Source organism: Bombina bombina, chromosome 4 (assembly GCF_027579735.1).
Source record: "Bombina bombina isolate aBomBom1 chromosome 4, aBomBom1.pri, whole genome shotgun sequence".
Classification (NCBI taxonomy): Eukaryota; Metazoa; Chordata; class Amphibia; order Anura; family Bombinatoridae; genus Bombina; species Bombina bombina.
The window spans coordinates 321,297,658-321,319,924 of record NC_069502.1 but is presented as its reverse complement, the minus strand read 5'-3'; positions in this window follow the sequence as shown (position 1 = coordinate 321,319,924).

Genomic DNA, 22,267 nt, shown 5'->3' with positions numbered 1-22,267 from the left:
ACATCAAGCATAATTATCAATTTCACAATTTAATATCTGCAGTGTAATATGTGTTTTATGTGTCTAATTAAGGAACAGAGCCAAATACTGCTAAGGCATAAATACTACATTGAATGAAATAAGTAAAAAAGAAACACATACCTGCTAAAGCTGTTTAAGAGGCTATTCTATACCATAACGCAGGAAGATTATAGCCAAAATGCTATCCTGCATAAAGTAAAGCAAGATCCAGGCCAAAAATCCTTCCTGACTGTACTTCCTAGTCATACCCATATGATTCCCCTAAAGGTGTATTACCGGCAATGTCACCAGGGGTCGGGGGGTTAAATTCTTAGAAAAATAAACCAAGTAGTACTACAAAATTAAAAAAACCCTACGCTGCTCACTCAGTCTGTACTACTAAATGTAAACTTTGAAGGACACGAACGTTAAGCTAAGCAGGGCTGTATGTAACAAAGTACCAGCATCCAACTATACTGGAGAGCCACAGTCCAGTCATTTTGATTAATGTGTCCGGGTTTCAGGTGGTCTGAAACCCAGACACATGATTTGAAACCTGGAGGTGGCAACCCTACTGGGACAGAATGAACAACTGGGTGGGACACTGGGACAGCCCCTCCAAACCGGGACAATCCCAGTAAAAGTGGGACTTCTGGTAAGCCTATTTATATAGACATAAAAGTGCAACAAAAATAAGAAATTGCTATAAGTTGTTCGATCATTTCATTATTGAGCTCTTTCTGGTATAGAACTGCTTGTTAAATCTCTGCAAAAAGGTTAAACACATAGTTCAATTTAGCTCCAAAGCACCAATGCATTACTGGGAAATAGTTGAACACATCTGGTGAGTCAGTGTCAGTGATAAGAAACATGTGAAGCAACCAATCAGCAGCTGTGCAATGCTGAGCCTACCTAGGTATGTTTTTTTAACAAAAGATACAAAAAGAACCAAGTAAATTTGATAATGTTGACTTTCATACGTGCCATTTAGAACCACTTAGCTGGGTGTTTGTTTTGTCTTTCTTAGACGTGGCTCAGAGAAATAAATATAAATGGTTGTGTAAACAATCCTTATCAGATTAAAAAAAAAACTACACAGTTCTACTACATGCTGCAGAGATTGTTGTTAATGTCTTTTCCTCAATATCCAGTATTGAGTTCATTCTATTCTCTTTTATGCTGCATATTGCGCAATAGTGACAGACATGTTTTGTATAGTCTATAATCCAAATAATGATCTGATGTATATTCCCTGCAGTAATCTCTGAGACTTTACATGCCAGTAAACAGGGAGTTTCCTTTGAGAAAATGCTATGATTAATTTTTTAGACCTAAGGCAAATCGTATTTACTAATCCAACCTATGTTCTATCCTAGCCTACATATTCACACAACCTAAAAAATATGCTTTGCAAAAAATGTCTGGGGCGATGATCTACTTAGTGCATTTTACTTGTTTACACACCAAACTCATGCATGTAGCAAGCATTAAATATTAAAATGCTTTTGTTAAAAAAAAAAAACATTCAATGCAACATTTGTTTTTTGTGTTTGTTTTTATTTTAATGACCAAAAATGCTTTAACAAATCAGCATATTATATAAATACATTACCATGACCCTTTAACTTGATATAACAATAATACTAAGTACTCTCTATTAGGAAACTAGTAAATTGCATTGCACAACAATTTTATAATCTACTAATTAGCACTCACTGGTTTGTGCAATAATATATAAAACAAAGAAAATCTACAATATTATCTATCTACAATACTATCTATCCGTCTATCTATCCCGATATATACACACACACAATATATATATATATATATATATTTTTTTTTTTTTTTTTAATCTAAAGTATAACACATATATAACCTGGCCAGCAATGCAAAACAATTTATTTCCCGTTATTGGTACTAGTGAGGGGAAGGGTTGTGTTAGTCCAACAAAATCTCCCTCTGGAGAGATATAATTATTTCAAGTTCACGTCAGATGGATATTTATGGAAGGTTGTTTTCTCTTTGGCACCTGTCTTAATCTACTGGATGTGACTATCACAAAACATCTCATTTAAAGCATTTAACATACTCCCCAAACTATGGCTTAGATTACGAGTTTTGCGTTAACAGGGATGCGGTGCTAACGAGCAGTTTATGCTCATCACTCACTTACAGGCAGCGCTGGAATTACGGGTTTTTACAAACCCGGCGTTAACAGCAAAAAAGTGAGCGTAGAGCAAAATTTAGCTCCACATCTCACCTCAATACCAGCACTGCTTATGTTAGCGGTGAGCTGGTAAAACGTGCTCGTGCACGATTTCCCCATAGGAATCAACGGGGAGAGCCGGCTGAAAAAAAAACCTAACACCTGCAAAAAAGCAGCGTAAAGCTCCTAACGCAGCCCCATTGATTCCTATGGGGATAATACATTTATGTCTACACCTAACACCCTAACATGAACCCCGAGTCTAAACACCCCTAATCTTACACTTATTAATCCTAATCACAGACACCTACATTATATTATTAACCCCTAATCTGCTGCTCTGGACACCGCTGCCTCCTACATTATACTTATGAACCCCTAATCTGCTGCCCCCAACATCGCCGACACCTACATTATATTTATTAACCCCTAATCTGCCGCCCCCAATGTCGCCGCAACCTACCTACACTTTTTAACCCCTAATCTGCCGCCCCAATGTCGCCACCACTATAATAAACATATTAACCTCTAAACCTAAGTCTAACCCTAACCCCCCCAACTTAAATATAATTTAAATAAATCTAAATAAAATGACTGCAATTAATTAAATAATTTCTATTTAAAACTAAATACTTATCTATAAAATAAACCTTAAGCTAGATACAATATAACTAATAGTTACATTGTAGCTAGCTTAGGGTTTATTTTAATTTTACATGCAACTTTATATTTATTTTAACTAGGTACAATAGTTATTAAATAGTTATTAACTATTTAATAACTACCTAGTTCAAATAAAGACACATTTACCTGTAAAATAAAACCTAACCTAAGTTACAATTACACCTAACACTACACTACAAATAAATGAATTACCTAAATTAAATACAATTAATTACAATTAAATAAAATTATCTAAAGTACAACCCCCCCCCACTAAATTACAGAAAATAATAAACAAATTACAAGATTTTTAAACTAATTACACCTAATCTAATTCCCTAACAACATAAAAAAGCCCCCCCCCAAACTAAAAAAAGCCCTACCCTACACTAAATTACAAATAGCCCTTAAAAAGGCCTTTTGCGAGGCATTGCCCCAAAGTAATCAGCTCTTTTACCTGAAAAAAAATGTACAATCTCCCCCCAACATTAAAACCCACCACCCACACAACCAACCCTACTCTAAACCCCACCCAATCCCCCCTTAAAAAAACCTAACACTAACCCCCTGAAGATCACCTTACCGGGAGACGTCTTCACCCAACCCGGGCCGAATTCCTCAACAAAGCCGGGAGAAGTCTTCATCCAAGCCGGGCGAAGTGGTCCTCCAGACGGGCAGAAGTTTTCATCCAGACGGCATCTTCTATCTTCATCCATCCGGCGCGGAGCGGGTCCATCTTCAAGACATCCGACGCGGAGCATGAAGGTTCCAGTTTAAATGACGTCAACCAAGATGTCGTCCCTTCAATTCCGATTGGCTGATAGAATTCTTTCAGCCAATCAGAATTAAGGTAGAAAAAATTCTATTGGCTGATGCAATCAGCCAATAGGATTGAACTGGCATTCTATTGGCTGATTAGAACAGCCAATAGAATGCCAGCTCAATCCTATTGGCTGATTGGATCAGCCAATAGGATTCAACTTCAATCCTATTGGCTGATTGCATCAGCCAATAGGATTTTTTCTACCTTAATTCCGATTGGCTGATAGAATTCTATCAGCCAATCAAAATTGAAGGGACGCCATCTTGGATGACGTCATTTAAAGGAACCTTCATTCTGTGTTTAGCCGTCGGAAGAAGAGGATGCTCCGCATCGGATGTCTTGAAGATGAACCCGCTCCGCGCCGGATGGATGAAGATAGAAGATGCCGTCTGGATGAAGACTTCTGCCCGTCTGGAGGACCACTTTGCCCGGCTTGGATGAAGATTTTTCCCGGCTTCGTTGAGGACTTCGGCCTGGTTGGGTGAAGATGTCTCCCAATAAGATGATCATCAGGGGGTTAGTGTTAGATTTTTTTAGGGGGGATTGGGTGGGTTTTAGAGTAGGGTTGGTTGTGTGAGTGGTGGGTTTAAATGTTGGGGGGGGATTGTAATTTTTTTTTCAGGTAAAAGAGCTGATTACTTTGGGGCAATGCCCCGCAAAATGCCCTTTTAAGGGCTTTTTGTAATTTAGTGTAGGGTAGGGCTTTTTTTATTTTGGGGGGGCTTTTTTATTAGATTAGGTGTAATTAGTTTAAAAACCTTGTAATTTGTTTATTATTTTGTGTAATTTAGTTGTTTTTTTTGTACTTTAGATAATTTTATTTAATTGTAATTAATTGTATTTAATTTAGGGAATTAATTTAATTGTAGTGTAGAAGAGCTTTTTAATATGTTTTAATAAATATTTGTTTGTTACAACAAGTATTTTTTGCTGCCTTTTTGGAAGTATTTTCAAGCTATAAACCACATTTGAGGAGCCGGAATCCGAATTATTCGGAGTGAGTATATTGCACTTTATATAATTTGTGAGATACAATCACCTGCAGTGTAATTTCCATTGTCTGCAGATACTAAAGCACAATATGGGAAAATCAGGCTATAGATCCATATGAAGAAGCTGAACTCTGAAATTTTCGGAGTAAGTATACTGCACATTATTTGTTGTTAACTCCTGCGAGTCACAAGTTAAGTTTCTTTCTTCAGTGTGCACAACAACACACAGAAGGACCAAAGACCAGCGCCTCAATATTCCATTTCCGTAATTGTAACTTAGGTTAGGTTTTATTTTACACGTAAATTTGTCTTTATTTTAACTAGGTAGTTATTAAATAGTTAATAACTATTTAATAACTATTGTACCTAGTTAAAATAAATACAAAATTTCCTGTAAAATAAAAATAAACCCTAAGCTAGCTACAATGTAACTATTAGTTATATTGTAGCTAGCTTAGGGTTTATTTTATAGGTAAGTATTTAGTTTTAAATAGAAATTATTTAGTTAATTGTAGTAATTTTATTTAGATTTATTTAAATTATATTTAAGTTAGGTGGGGTTAGGGTTAGATTTAGGTTTAGGGGTTAATAACTTTATTATAGTGGCGGCGACGTTGGGGGCAGCAGATTAGGGGTTAATAAATGTAGGTAGGTGGCGGCGATGTAAGGGCCGGTAGATTAGGGGTTAATAATATTTAACTAGTGTTTGTGATGCGGTAGTGCAGCGTTTTAGGGGTTAATATATTTATTATAGTGGCGGCGATGTCCGGCTCGGCAGATTAGGGGTTAAAATATTTATTTTAGTGTTTGCGATGTGGGAGGGCCTTGGTTTAGGGGTTAATAGGTAGTTTATGGGTGTAAGTGTACATTTTAGCACTTTAGTTAAGAGTTTTATGCTACAGCATTGTACCATAAAACTCTTAACTACTGACTTTTAAATGCGGTACCAGTCTTCACAGGAGAGGGTCTACCGCTCACTTTTTGGCAGACTCGTAATACCGGCGTTATGCAATTCCCATTGAAAATATAGGATACTCAATTGACGTAAGTGGATTTGTGGTATTTCCGAGTCCGGCCAAAAAAGTGAGCGGTACACCTGTACCTGCAAAACTCGTAATACCAGCGGGCGTTAAAAAGCAACGTTAGGACCGGCCAACGCTGCTTTTTAAACCTAACGCAAGACTCGTAATCTAGCCGTAGGTTTTTACCCATTTTCCAGCAGTGTTCTTCCATATAAAATTCCAAGATTTGCTTGGTACTCAACTTGCATTTCCATGGATTATATTTGTATTTTATTCTGTCTTTAAATGAACATTATATTCATATTGAATTAAACTTTCTTTAAAAATGATTGAAATGTGCCGCTGTTCTGTACATTTTTGCCATCTCTCTCAGTGCGCATGTGTGCACTTACGTCACTGCATTCCACATATGTTTTAAAGCATGTGTGGAATGCAGTGACATATGTGCACTCTGCGCACTGAGAGGGGTAAGCAAAATTAGACAGAAACATAGAAAATATTGACACTTTGCTCATGTGCACCGTGCGTCCCCTCCATATGTAAATAAAGTTGACTAAACTGTTGCTCCAACAGTAATATGCAGCTGATATCGAATATAGACGCTATGTCTGCTCATGTAAATAAAATGAACTAAACTCATTTCATCACAATTAAGTAAACTGCATATTACCGGTACTGTTGGACAAACAGTTTACTTCATTTTATTTACATATGGAGGTTGTGCATGGCGCGCATGAGCAGACAAATCGTCAATATTGGATATCTACCCTCTCTACTTGAGAGGGGTAGCATAATTTGATGGTAGAAAAAAATCGACAGAACATCGCCATTACTTGCTTGGTCAATGTATAGCCCCTAGGTGCTAGAAACGCAGTGAAGGATGTACTTTTCATATTATTTTCTGTTTCAGGAACAGTAACTATGGACTTTATGGAACCAATGAAGTTTTTCTTGTTTTGACTTCCAAATTTTCCTTTTCTTTTTCTTCTGTTACTTTTCACTTCTCTTTTTATGACTTTGCCTTTGACTGCTTTGTAATATAATTTTTTATACCGGGCAGGTGTCAGGTGTTGTTTCATTTAAAACCATTAAAAAAAAAAAAATGTACGCACATTAATTACAGTTTTTAAATAAACTGAGGGTAAAAAAAATAAGGATTCTAAAAGAAAATGCCTTTCTTTGTTAAGCTTAACATTTTCATATAAACATTACTAAACTGTAGGTTCTTTAAATAATTTGAATATTAGCATGGATAATTTACACCAATAAACTCATCAAAACAAATTAAAATGAACCTTAATTCACATATATGGTATATACCAAATGATCTGGTAAGAAAAATATATTTAAAATAATAAAAAGTAATGCACTGTTTTAATTAATAACTGCATACAAGAATATTAACAACACAACATTTTAAATACCTCATTTATTCAGTGTGCACTGCAGTACGTATCCTGCTCCTCCCCTGACCTGTGCCATCTAACACAGGGTATATGAATGGTTCACCTTGCTGTAATTTCATGATATCAAATGAATTCTGAGGCACATAGTTCTGGCTGCAATTGTTTTATTTTCAAAACAAAATAGGACTGCAGCTCACTAACACCTAGATTAAGAGTTTTGCACTAAACAGGGTGCAAATGAATGCAACAAAAGTTGCGTTATTTCACCCTCCATAGCGCTGCCCAGGGCCGCCATCAGGGAATGACAGGGGTGACTCCTGTCAGGGGCCCCAAGGAGGCAAGAACAACTATTATTTAAAAAAATATTTTTTTTAATGTTGGCAGCCACCAGAAGGTACTACAGCAGAGTGCTATTGAGTGTGGGAAATGTTATTACAAGGAGTAAAGTATTAGCATTTGAGAGGATTTCTGAGTGTGCACTAAACCACTATGCACAGTGTGAGACAGACTTTGTATAATGTGTGCCTGAGTCAAACGGCAGATCACTTTCATTTGCAGAGGAGGTAGGACTTACTTAAATGTTTTTTATTTCTTTGTGCAATTTCGGATTGTAACTCCAGTGTGGTAATAGTTGTATGATGGGGCCAGGGGTCCATAAAAACATATTTTTTTAGCAATATGCAGTAGTGTATTTATGATTATTTGACAATGCTGTAGAAATTCTATATTTAAAGCCATGCAGAAATGTTTCCTCCTCAATACACAAATGGTAGGTGCCCTTTTGGCAGATATGAGGTTTTTTTTTATTAATATATATATATATATATATATATATATATATATATATTTAATTACATTCCAGTTTACTACCCCTTTATGCAAGGACCTTCCAGATGCAAGGAGGCATTTTATCTAAGATTTTTTTTTTAAAACCCCATCCCCCTTTTTTATCTAAGATTTTTACATCTGCATAAAATGTTATACTCTCTGACTAAGATTGCTCAGTGTTTGAAATGAGACAGGTTAACCTAACACTGTTCAGTTTACACTACAGCTGACTTAATTTTGAAATACATACAAACAAGCCAAAATCCTGCATTAAACCAGATCTAATGGTATGAGACTGAGTACCACAGCTTATGGTTCCACCAAGACCATATAGAGTACAGCATTTTCAAAATCCATAATACAGCTGACAGATGGGAACATTTGTACACCATATTTGAAGTAGTGCTCTTGGTTGGGGAAAATGGGGAGAAAGGAAACAAACATATGTCAACCTTTCAAAAGTACTTTTCTTCATCTAGCCATCTACCCAGATCATTAATGTACAATTTTAAATTCACATAATTATTTTTGTTTGCACATTTACAAATATGATTCTTTAAAAAGTGATCTCTTAATTTCTGCATTTTTTTTATCATGCATGTCACACACTGTTGATTTAGGGGATGCAATTCACAGAAATTTGACCTCCTGTGAGTGTTTCTGTGGGTATCTGTGTTTATGTCTTTGTGCTTTTGTTTGTGTCTCTGAGTCTGTATGTATGTTTTTCTGTGGGTCTCTCTGTGAGGATGGGTGTGTATGTCTTTGTCCATTTTCTGTGGATGTCTGTGAGGGTGTGTGAGTATGTCTTTGTGCTTTTTCTATGGGTGTCTCTGTGAGGGTGTGTGTATGTATGTCTTTGTGTATTTTCTCTGGGTACCTCTGTGAGGGTGGGTGTGTATGTCTTTGTGTGTTTTCTGTGGATGTCTCTGTGAGGGTGGGTGTGTGTATGTATGTATGTATGTATGTCTGTGTTTTCTGTGGATGTCTCTGTGAGGGTGTGTGCAAATGTCTGTGGATGTCTCTGTTAGGGTGTGTGTATGTCTGTGCATTTTCTGTGGGTGTCTCTGTGAGAGTGTGTGCATGTCTTTGTGTGTTTTCTGTGAATGCCTCAGTGAGGGTGTGTGTTTATATATGTCTTTGTGTGTTTTATGTGGTTGTCTCTCTGTGTGTGTATGTCTTTGTGTGTTTTATGTGGATTCTCTGTCGGTGTTTCCTTGGGTGTATGTGCAAGTTTGTGTTTGAGTTTGTGTGTGTTTGTGTGTCCATTGTCTGTTCCTTTTTAGGACATTTTTACCTTACTACTGATTATTCACATCTTTCTACAGACATTGAGACTAATGAGACCTTTCCGGAAGTCACCAATCCACCATTTAACCTTTAAATTATTGTTTAGGCAGTTCAGGCCCTTCCTTTCAGCCACTGCATGCTGTTGTCATCATTTAGTTGGCATCTTCCTTGATAAAAAGATAATCAGAACTCCATATTTTGTTTTGTAAATATCCTTTTTTGACAAAACTGCAGTCTACCTCATTACTTGTCAGGTTCATGTAAACAAGGGCTGAGTGTCTGTGTGGGTGTCTGTGTCTGAGATTGTTTGTGTGTTTCTTTGCATGTCTGCTAGAGTGTCTATATGTGAATCCTTATGTGTGAGTGTGTGTTTCAGTGTAGGAGTGTGTCTGTGTGTTTCTGTGTTTGTGTGTTACTACCTTTACAACATTTCCAAGTTTGACTACACTTAAGAATAAAGTGCATATACGTTTTAGTCACTTGGTCAAAAATTGCACATGTCAAAGGGGGGGGGGCCTGATCAATGGTTAAGTCAGGGGCCCCAAAATTTCTAGTGGCGGCCCTGGCGCTGCCATTACAAGTTACTAAAAAGCCTTCTTGTGCATACGATATGGTGGCGTTAAAGGGACACTGTACCCAAAAATTTTCTTTCATGATTCAGAAAGAGCATGCAATTTTAAGCAACTTTCTAATTTACTCGTATTATCAAATCTTCTTTATTCTCTTGGTATCTTTATTTGAAATGCAAGAATGTAAGTTTAGATGCCAGCCCATTTTTGGTGAACAACCTAGGTTGTCCTTGCTGATTGGTGGATAAATTCATCCACCAATCAAAAACTGCTGTCCAGAGTGCTGAACCAAGAAAAAAGCTTAGATGCCTTCTTTTTCATATAAAGATAGCAAGAGAACAACGAAAAATTGATAATAGGAGTAAATTAGAAAGTTGCTTAAAATTACATGCTCTATCTGAATCACAAAAGAATATTTTTGATACAGTGTCCCTTTAAGCTCCATACTGCACAAAAGCCAAGTGCTGCTTTGACGTGCTCGTGTACGTTTCCCCCATAGACATCAATGGGGAGAGAGTGTTAAAAAAAAAACTAACACCTGAAGCGCGGAATGAAAAATTTCCGTAACGCAACCACATTGATTTCTATGGGGAAAAAAAAGTTAACACCCTAACATAAAGTCTAAACACATAATACCAACCATAATCTGCTGCCCCCAACATCGCTGCCACCTAAATAAAGTTATTAACCCCTAATCTGCCGCTCCCGACATCGCCGCCACTGATAAAAGTTATTAACCCCTATTCCACCGCTCCTAACATCGCCGCCACTATAATAAAGTTATTAACCCCTAAACCTCCGGCCTCCCACATCTCTGCCACTAAATAAACCTATTAACCCCTAAACCGCCGGCCCCCGACATTGCAAAACACTAAATTAAACTATTAACCCCTAAACCTAACACCCCCCCTAACTTTAAATTACAATTACAATATAACTCTATTTAAATAAATAAAAACGTACCTGTGAAATAAATATAAACATAACATTAAACTATAAATTAACCTAACAAAACTAATCTAATAAAATAAAAAATACTACCAAATAAAATATCTAAATTACAATTTTAAAAAAACCTAACAGTACGAATTTTTTTAAAACAAAATCTAAATTACAACTAAAAAAACAAAATTCTACAAAAAATTTAAAAAATCTAAATTTACCAAAAATAATTAACACTAAAATCATGAAAAATAAAAAACACTAAGATTAAAAAATAAAACAAACGAAATTATCAAAAATAAAAACAATTACACCTAATCTAATAGCCTTATAAAAATTAAAAGCCCCCAATTGTCTGGGGTTGCCGGGTTCCTAATTGCCTGGTATTATGGTGCTGCATGGATTGTAATAGGCGGGACCAGACTGATATACTATAGGAAAGTACTATTCTGTGAAAAACATTACTGGGTTAAAAAGAAGCTGCACCCAGGTGGTAAATCGCCATAGAACAAGTTCAAAAGTTATTGAGCTGGTTGTTCATTCTTGGGAATGCGCTTCTCTCTGTGTGTATTTCATCAAAGGATACCAAAAAAACAATGAAAATTTAATAGAAGTAAATTGGAATAATGTTTAAAATCGCATGCTCCATCTGATTCATGAAAATATATCTAGGTTTCATGTCTTTATCGCCTATATATGGTTTTGACAGTATATTGCAGTTATGTATCAATGTACCAATCCCTTTTATTTACACACTAAACAACTAGACCAGTCTGGGGTCATATATTTTATCATTATCAATTATTAGGAGATGGGTGACATTGTGCCTGTCATGTAAGCCACAATCAGACATTGCTAACTATTTCACATGGAGTCTTTTCTTTCCGCTACATAAATATTTGGCATAAAATTGATAGACCAAAACATGCACACTGTTTATACCGATTTCTATAAGGGAGGTTTGCTCCTGTCACTTAAAAACTTGATGTTAGGAGCCTAAAGGCTTAGTTGTCTTGGGACCCGGAGAGTGGTCTTACTTAACAATACATAATGTCATGGGGTCTGTGAGTGGCTCCTGTCTGCAATTGGTGGAGACTTGTAGCATCTGAATTCCTTCTAACACTTGCATATCCTATAGGCTAAGTGAGCGAGTACATGAGTGGCCTCTTGCATGTCCTTGAAGAAAGCTTGAACAATGTTTTGTTTCATGTTATAGTGCAAAATCTCTTGCATTTATGTAAAAAACAAAACAAGAAAAGAGGTTTGTTATGTGTAGTGCTATATTGTTTATTTGTTGCACTTTTTACTTTATTTGTACTGCAACTTGAGGATGTCTACTCTGTATCTACCTTGTGTGCACTACATAACAGTAAAGTCCCCTTTAATTAATTTAACTTTACTTTTTTTGTTTATAGTACACATTGAAATAAACAATTTAGCTATTTATTTGTTGAACAGCAAACCTACATAGAAATCCATGCAGCTATCATCATCTTAGTTTTACTTAATTTATCAGCTAATAGATTTTGCATTCCAAAGTGTTTTTCTTGTACAACTCCTGATATTAAATATGTGCTTAAAATAATTCAATATACACAATGTATCTGCAGCTACACATATACGTTTTTAGCATTTTAAATGGTTTATCTATTCCTATAGCCACTAAACAGTTAAATATAAATAAAGTAAGATAAGGCACTTGCCTGAATCCATTGTGTAAGTTGTTTGAATTATAACCCATTTCAACTTTCACTTCCCCTTTTTAAACTATAGTACTGTGTGTTGAAAAGTACCTATTATTTTCCCAATTAAGGTTGATGAGGCAATGAATTTATGTCCCAATCTAAAGGCTATTTAATCAGCTAATTTCCTCTTAATAAGCAAAGCAATCTGAAATGACCAGTATTATGCCACTTTTATATACACCAGCGTACATTTTTTTATTAAAGGGACATCAGAAAACAATATGATGCTGAACTCTGGAGCACCAGCATTCTATTGCAATGCATTTAAAAAAAAAAAAAAATTTTTTTTTTGAATCAACAACATGGGCGAGGCGTAAATATACATAAAAGTACAAATATAATAATGGCATGAGTGACTTTTTTATAGATTTTTTTTTCTAATCAACTATATTAGCAAACATGCTTCTAGTAAAGGCTATCACTTTTTCAAGGACATATGTACATATGCTGCTTGTGCAACTCTGTGTATTCAAACAACAAACCTGCTGGGTGAGGCAGCAGTGTCTTATTTAATGTAAACTGAGTCAACACTGACATGATGCAGATCACAAGTTGAAATATAAGTTACAATAAAGTCCAGCACCACTCATTTGCTAGTACCCTAACAGGGTCTTTTTTATTGACAACAAAAAAAGTATAAACATTTTGTTTTCCTAAAACAAATATCCGAATAAATGCACCAACCATATTTAAAGAAAACAAGAAATACTGATGAAATGCATCAGATATTAATTTGTTTTCTTTAAATTACCTGTAGGGGATACAATTATGTTATATTATGCCCTAGTTGTAAAATGTTATTTTAAGAAAATCCAAAAATATTTATATAGGTAACAAAAGAAAAAAAAATAGGAAATGGTACATAGATAAACATTTTTTTTTAAAATATATTCAAATAAAAAAAATCCATGTTATGTTAAAATAAATTTTAGAAACATTTTGGATTCTTTATTGTTACCATAAATTTTAGAACATGTTTTGTTAAATTCAAAAGTGTTTATTGTATTTAAATAGTTTGTCTTTCTGATAATTTATAATGTATCAATATAATTAAGACTAATATCAAATAAAAGAGACAAATGTTTCTTCGCTTCCATGAATTTCAGAGAAAAACTTGCAGAAAATGCTAGAGAATTTTTAGCATTTTTGCAATCAATCATTTTAAACAGAAATAGATCCTTTTTTTTTAAATTTACCTATGAAAACTATTTATATATATATTTATATTTACATAAAAAGAGCTTTCAGAGGATGACAATTTTAATTGCATATTTATTCACAGAATTCAGATATTATTGTAAAATTACCCAAAAAGTAAAAAAAAAAAAATACATATAAAAAGATTATCAGTTTGTTAGCTTTCTAACTTTAGAAGAAAAAAATCATAATATTTGTTCATTGGCATCCACTGATTCAACTAAAACCAAAGTGTGCATCAAAATCTGTTTATTAATCTAAAGGTAATGCACGTTTTTAAAAGTATACTATCTTTATTAAATTTTTAGAAATATGGAAATTTACAGAGAAAAGACAACTTGAAAAAAATATAGAGACAATGGGCTAGATTTAACAAGATGCTGCTGTCTCTGCCTGAAGTTTCCCGCTCACCGTATGCTGTCGGTATTTAGCGATGTTGGGCAGACATGATTCGCTACAGCGGATCATGTCCTCCCGGCATTTAATAAATATACCCCAATATATTCTGAATAATTGAAATACCCCAAATATATATGAATAAATAAGTCTAGTAAAGTCAAATATAAACGTTTCGTTTTAGGATTACCTTCACCTGAGAAAAATTCTGTACTATTGGAATCAATGGTTGATTATTTGATGGCAACCAAACATATAATCTGAGATTAACAACATGTTAAACCGAGAAAATTTTCAGGTACTAGAGGAGGAAAAAATATAGATATAAAGAAAAGAATAGTAAAGAAAAAGGAAAAATGCATAGATAGGTATTAGAACCACCTAGGAAAGTATTTAAATAATCAATCAATGCGAGTTAACACGCTGTGAAGTGACTGGAGAAGCCACAACATGCCCAGATTATTTGAAAGTGAGGAGATATGTCAGATGGCAGTGATCTCAACAAAACTCACCAGGTCAATCTCAGCCTACAATCTAAAGTTCTCAGGATGCAATTATAATTTAGAATGTAGCCATTGAGTTCAATAAAACTCCATATCTAAGAAAAAAACCTTGTTTTCCTTTCAAATTGTAGTGAGCCTTTTCTAGGTTATAAGTAACCAAATTCACCCACTTAGTAGAGGAGGGCACTTCTGTTTTGTTCCAATTTTTCAGTATTAAGCACTTGGCACAATTTGTTAGTAATTTGAATTTCAGTTTGGATTGGATACTAATATTTCCATGCATGAGGATTGTTACATCATGTTAAAAGCAACATGTGAGTATCATCTGCATAGCATCCAGTACCTTGAACCAAAAAAGGTTTAAAATGTATATATTTTGTAATTTTTTGATAATTTTACATAGATCTATGTCATGCAGTGTCCTGGGCTTTGTACCCCATGACATAGATCTCTATTCGGTTTGGGTAAAGGGCTTAAAGGAACATGGAACCCAATTAACTTCTTTCATGATTGAGATAGAGCATACCATTTTAAACAGCTTTCCAAATTACTTCTGTTATCTAATTTGCTTCACTCACTTGATATCCTTTGTTAAAAAAGTATACATAGGTAGGCTCAGGAGCAGCAATGCACTACTGGGAGCGAGCTGCTGATTGGTGGCTGCACATAAATGCCTCCCGTCATTGGCTTACTCAATGTGTTCAGCTATCTATCAGTAGTGCATTCCTGCTTCTTCAACAAAGGATACCAAGAATGAAGTAACTTTGATAACAGAAGTAAAATGGAAAGTTGTTTGAAATTGTAAGCTTTATCTAAATCATGGAAGAACATTTTTAAAGGGACATTAAACACTTTGAGATGGTAATCTAAAATAAATCATATATAAAAAAATACAAAAACTTTGCAATATACTTTCATTATGTATTTTGTCCCCATTTCCTGTAATTCGATTCTGAAATTGTGAGCTTTTCAGTTCCTGTTAGAAATGAAAGTGAAGAATACTGTTATTTTCCACACAGCCATTGGCTGCACACTCTAGTGACCTATTTATAACTGTCCCTTATTGGCCACAGAAGAGAAGGTAACCGAAGTTACATTATGGCAGCTCCCATTGTTTTATAGACACTAAAACATTGTTTTATAGACAATTATTTTGTCGCTATTTAAACTGCTAAAGTAACATTAAAAAATACATTCACATTTTATTCTCAGACTAATCTTTTCTTTGAATGAATCATTCTATCTAGCATTTATTTAGTGTTTAATCTCCCTTTAAGTTGAATATATCTTTAAGTGTGAATTATGGTACAGTGCCATCATAATTTTTCCCTATATAGATGTATGGATGCTGTCCCTGTGCAGTCCTCCTAGTTGGCCCTTGCTGCTCCAGGTAATAAAAAAGGCCTTACAACAGGGTCATCTTCCTGTCTGCCGTTGCCAGGGGCACACAACATTAACCTATCACCACGTCACAGCCACCAAGAAGTCTCATAAGTGCCTATTATAACATATAGAGGAGAGTGGGGCACTTCCAAACCCTCAATTTTAGCAATCTGCTAGAAATTCCCAAGGTCCACAATTTAAAGAAAAATGCCCATTCTTTCAAATGGTTGTAGTAAGAATAAAAAGTATCTGTAAAATAAATATAATTAAAGGGGCAGTCTACTCCAGAATTTGTATTATTTAAAAAAATAGATAATCCCTTTATTATTCATTCTCCATTTTCAAATAATGAACACGGTTCTATTAATTTACTTTTTTCCTTTGTGATTTCCTTGTAACTAAGCTTCTGCAGACTGCCTCCTTATCTTAGTTCTTTTGACAGACTTGCATTTTAGCTAATCAGTGCCCTCTCATAAGAAACTCCACGGGTAAGAGCACAATGTTATCTATATGGCACACATGAAATAACACCCTCTAGCTGTGAAAAACTGTCAAATGCATTCAGATAAGAGGCGAGCATTTATGGTTTTAGAAATTCGAAAATGAGCCTACCTAGGTTAAGCTTTAAACTAAGAATACCAGGAGAACAAAGCAAATTTGATAATGCAAGTTTAATTTTGACTGTCCCTTTAAAAGTAATATTTGGCTTGATTGCTGGGGAGTGTATAAAAAGTGAACTATTACACTCAATTTAATTTATGTGAGAAAAGAACAGAGCACTTTCTCATAACTGGGTACTATTTTGGCCATTAAAGTCAGGTGATTACTATGGTAATAGTAGCCACCTGGTTAAAAATAAATGGCTTTATTTAGTAGTGGATTTCTTTAGTAGTGGACAAAAAAATGTTGTAGATTTCGGTCACTTCATGATATATGCATATATACATTCATATATACAGTACATACATATATACATTCAGATATACAGTATATGCATATATACATTCATATATACATTACATACATATATACATTCAGATATACAGTACATGCATATATACATTCAGATATACAGTACATACATATATACATTCATATATACAGTACATGCATATATACATTCATATATACATTACATGCATATATACATTCATATATACAGTACATACATATATACATTCATATATACAGTACATACATATATACATTCATATATACAGTACATGCATATATACATTCATATATACATTACATGCATATATACATTCATATATACAGTACATACATATATACATTCAGATATACAGTACATGCATATATACATTCATATATACATTACATGCATATATACATTCATATATACAGTACATGCATATATACATTCATATATACATTACATGCATATATACATTCATATATACAGTACATACATATATACATACATTCATATATACAGTACATACATATATACATTCATATATACAGTACATACATGTATACATTCATATATACAGTACATGCATATATACATTCATATATACAGTGCATACATATATACATTCAGATATACAGTACATGCATATATACATTCATATATACATTACATACATATATACATTCATATATACAGGGCATACATATATACATTCAGATATACAGTACGTGCATATATACATTCATATATACAGTACATACATATATTCATTCAGATATACAGTACATACATATATACATTCATATATACAGTACATACATATATTCATTCAGATATACAGTACATGCATATACACATTCATATATACAGTACATACATATATTCATTCAGATATACAGTACATACATATATACATTCATATATACAGTACATACATATATACATTCATATATACAGTACATGCATATATACATTCATATATACAGTACATACATATATACATTCATATATACAGTACATACATATATACATTCAGATATACAGTACATACATATATACATTCATATATACAGTACATGCATATATACATTCATATATACAGTACATACATATATACATTCAGATATACAGTACATACATATATACATTCATATATACAGTACATGCATATATACATTCATATATACAGTACATACATATATACATTCAGATATACAGTACATACATATATACATTCATATATACAGTACATACATATATACATTCAGATATACAGTACATACATATATACATTCATATATACAGTACATGCATATATACATTCATATATACAGTACATACATATATACATTCAGATATACAGTACATGCATATATACATTCATATATACAGTACATACATATATACATTCAGATATACAGTACATGCATATATACATTCATATATACAGTACATACATATATTCATTCATATATACAGTACATACATATATACATTCAGATATACAGTACATACATATATACATTCATATATACAGTACATACATATATACATTCAGATATACAGTACATACATATATTCATTCATATATACAGTACATACATATATACATTCAGATATACAGTACATACATATATACATTCATATATACAGTACATACATATATACATTCAGATATACAGTACATACATATATTCATTCAGATATTACTTTGTCAAACAAATTCAGAATATGGCCATAGTAAGCAGCATTTGGCTATTTTTAGTGCCGGATATATTACTGTTAAAGTGCAACATAATGAGATCCGGATTAGCACAATCAAATATACACAAGTACAACGTTTGCACAGTCCTATAATGTCGTAGCTGTAGTCTTGTGACCCTTTTAGGGTCATGAAAAGTGAACAAAAGGCACAAGGGCTCTACCACATGAAACCAGTAGCTTGTATGTAGGTGGATTTAGCAAGACAGTTGCGGAGGGCAGGCAGTGAAGATTCGTTGCTGGACTTCTCCTACATGGTTTTCCCCTACAGATACCTGATGGCCCAATTCTGCTCTGGTTACATCCCTGACGTGCCTCTAGGTCATATATTCTATTTTATGAGTTTCACTAAGGGAAATAGATTTTAGTATCTGCAAGCCTTCAGTCTTATGAAATCCTGTCACTACTTAATGTGTTTGTGATTGGTTCTGTTTTTTTTCTGTGTTCTGAAAAAGACTGGACAGTGTTTTCCACTGCAGTTGTTCTTTATTTGACTGCTGTTTAGGAATAATCACTGCAGGAAGTATGAGAGGCAGAGCTTGTGTTCAGTAAGTGTTAGAACCCTTCAGTATTTCACTTGCTGCTCAGACAGCATTTTTGAGCAAAGTAGAAAAGCCTTTTCTTACTCATCAAGTGTGCCTTGCTATACTTTTCATGCAGATGCATGCATTTGCCAAGCGCTATACAAAGGTAGGAGTTTTGGTTGATTTTCACTTGGTATGTTACTTGAAACTGAGGGCACATGTATTTCTGCAGCTTTAACGGAATATCTAAAGTGAAAAAACAACAACAAAAAAACTACTCCATGGCTTAACTGATTAGCTCTATTTGCAACATGATTTATTATAGGATATGTGCACGTTAAGAGTCATGAAAGTCATTAAGAGAAAGCATGCAAGAAAACTAACAAAAAAACCAACAACTTTACAATTTACTGCACACATTCTTTTTATTTATTTTTTTATGAGGGGCCAGCTCCTACTGAGCATGTGCAGAAATTCACTGTATAAATGTATACATGTCTGTGAATGGCTTGTGGCTGTCACATGATACAGGGGACAGGAAAATTAAACTTTAAAATGTATCAGAAACTAAATCTACTGCACATGCCATGCCATTACATGCATATAGACATCTATTTGTAACTCCCAGTCTCTCAATGTACTGTGCATACATTTATTATTTGATTTTGTAAGTAATAATATAAAATATAAGAAAGTGACAGAAAAAGACTGTTAAAAAAAACAAATGAACAAAAAAAAAAAAGGAACAAGATAAAAAGAGAAAGAAAGAGAAGTGGTAAATATCTTCTAACAAACTCTAATGCAGGGACATAGGAAACATTGTGAAATATGTGGAAGAAGTTGTTTTAAGAGTGTGTGTGTGGTTTTGAAAGGAGAGAAAAAAGTCAAAAGGTCTATTCACAAAGCTCTAACTTTGCCTTGGCTTCATACATGGGCATCTACAGTAATTTTTCTGTAGGGTGGGCCAGGCCAACAAATAATAACCCCTGACATAATAGTAACATCAGGAGGGATTTGCCTGTTGTACACATGAAATGTGCATCATTTTAAAAATGGTGGCTCACTAGCATCAAATGAGTGACCCAAGTGCTTGCTTATGTTAAGATATAAAGAACTAAATTCCAGGGGGGTTATTCACTCTTCCTGGCCCATGCTGATCAAATAGATGACTTTGAAAAAAAAAAAAAAAATTCAAGTTAGCTTTGTTTGAACAAAATCAGCTGGCTTTCTAGTAGAGGTGAAAAATTCGGTTCAGCCGAATCTTTTGGGCCAAATATTCAGAAAAATTAGTTTTCTGTTTGGCTGCTGTGCTATTCGGTATTCTTTTGGTTTCAAACAAAACAAATACTGAATATTCTGGGAACATACATTACATTAGTTTTCAATTGTAAATGTTCCTTTGCTCAGTGGAGATTGGTGAAGAAATGTCGGGATTAGCCGGCTCTCCCGCGTGCTATACCTTGGTATTTTTAAGCCCTAAGGTAATTTAAAGGAAACAAATGAAAACTGATAAATGTCATCCGTATTTATTAGTTTTCTATAAATTTAGTGGTGCACTCGTTTGGATATTTCCTTCGTGAAAATGAAATGAATATCCATGATTGTTAACGAATTTGCATTTATACTAAAACAAATGCACATGCCTACTTTCTATTAAAAATATAACAAACCAGCTATTAACAAACCAGTGACTGTCAAGTCAAATTGACTTCAGATGCCAAGCTGATGATTTCAAGTCTCATACTCTTCATTTACAAACATGCAACGTGTACGTCTCAGTTTTTTTTAGGGCCATTTAGACAGGGAGAGTTTATATATTTAAAGGAGCACTCAATGCAGTAGAATTACATAATTAACACGTATATAATAAAAAGACAATGAAATAACACCTATTCTGAATTTCAAATAAGCAGTAGATATTTTTCTAACCAATTTATTTTTTCTCCCATTTTCTGGCCCCCTGTATAATGTGACAGATATCAGCCAATTACAGACTAGTATACAGTACGTATACCCTGTAAGCTTGGCACATGCTCAGTAGAATCTTGTTCCAGGAATGTGAATATAAAAAGACTGTGCAAAATTTGATAATGGAAGTAAATTGGAAAGTGTCTTAAAACTACATGCTTTATCTGAATCATAAATATTTTGACTTGAGTGTCCCTTTAAATCTATTGTACCGGTATCAAGCCACAAAATGATTTATACAGGTCAGAACTTAACATCTGTTTATTAGCTAATTTGATAAAAGTTAATGATTACCAACAATAGTTACAGATGGTATGATAGTTTCTAAAATGGTAAATACTGTATAGTAGAAACTATGCACCTCACAATGAGCTGCCTGAGCGATTATTCAAATTCTGCCTTTTTTAAAGCGAAAGTAAATCCTAGCGCTTTACAAACGCTAGGATTTACTATTGAAACAAATAAAGGGCACTTTCTTTCATGAAGTATAAGATACTTCATGTAGAAACTCCTTTATTTGATTCAATCGATCGCCGCTCTTAGCTCCTACAGCAGCCCACGGCTAAAAAATTTTTTGGCTAATAGGTGACGTTTTCACCTCTTAGCCAATAGCTGTGAGATAAATCCGGCTTAACGCCCATGGGAGCCGGATTTACCGCACGGCTATTGGCTTAGAGGTGAAAACGTCACCTCTCAGCCAAAATATTTTTTAGCCATGCGCTGCTGTAGGAGCTAAGAGCGGCGATCGATTGAATCAAATAAAGGAGCTTTCTACATGAAGTATCTTATACTTTATGAATGAAAGTGCCCTTTATTTGTTTCAATAGTAAATCCTAGCGTTTGTAAAACGCTAGGATTTACTTTCACTTTAATATAGCATACAATGAAATGTAGTTCTGGCAAATGAAGAAAAGACAAAAAAACAAACAAACACAAATGCCTTCATTCATCAAAACATTTGGAAATAATCACAGAAATGTTCTGCAGTATGCACAGGAGCAGAGCACATATTTGTCCTTGTAAATACCTGTTTCAATATAACACCAAATAAAAAGCACTATACATCAAAGCTTCTACAGATTTCCAGAATCCAGAATTTTGCCTAAAGGAAATTT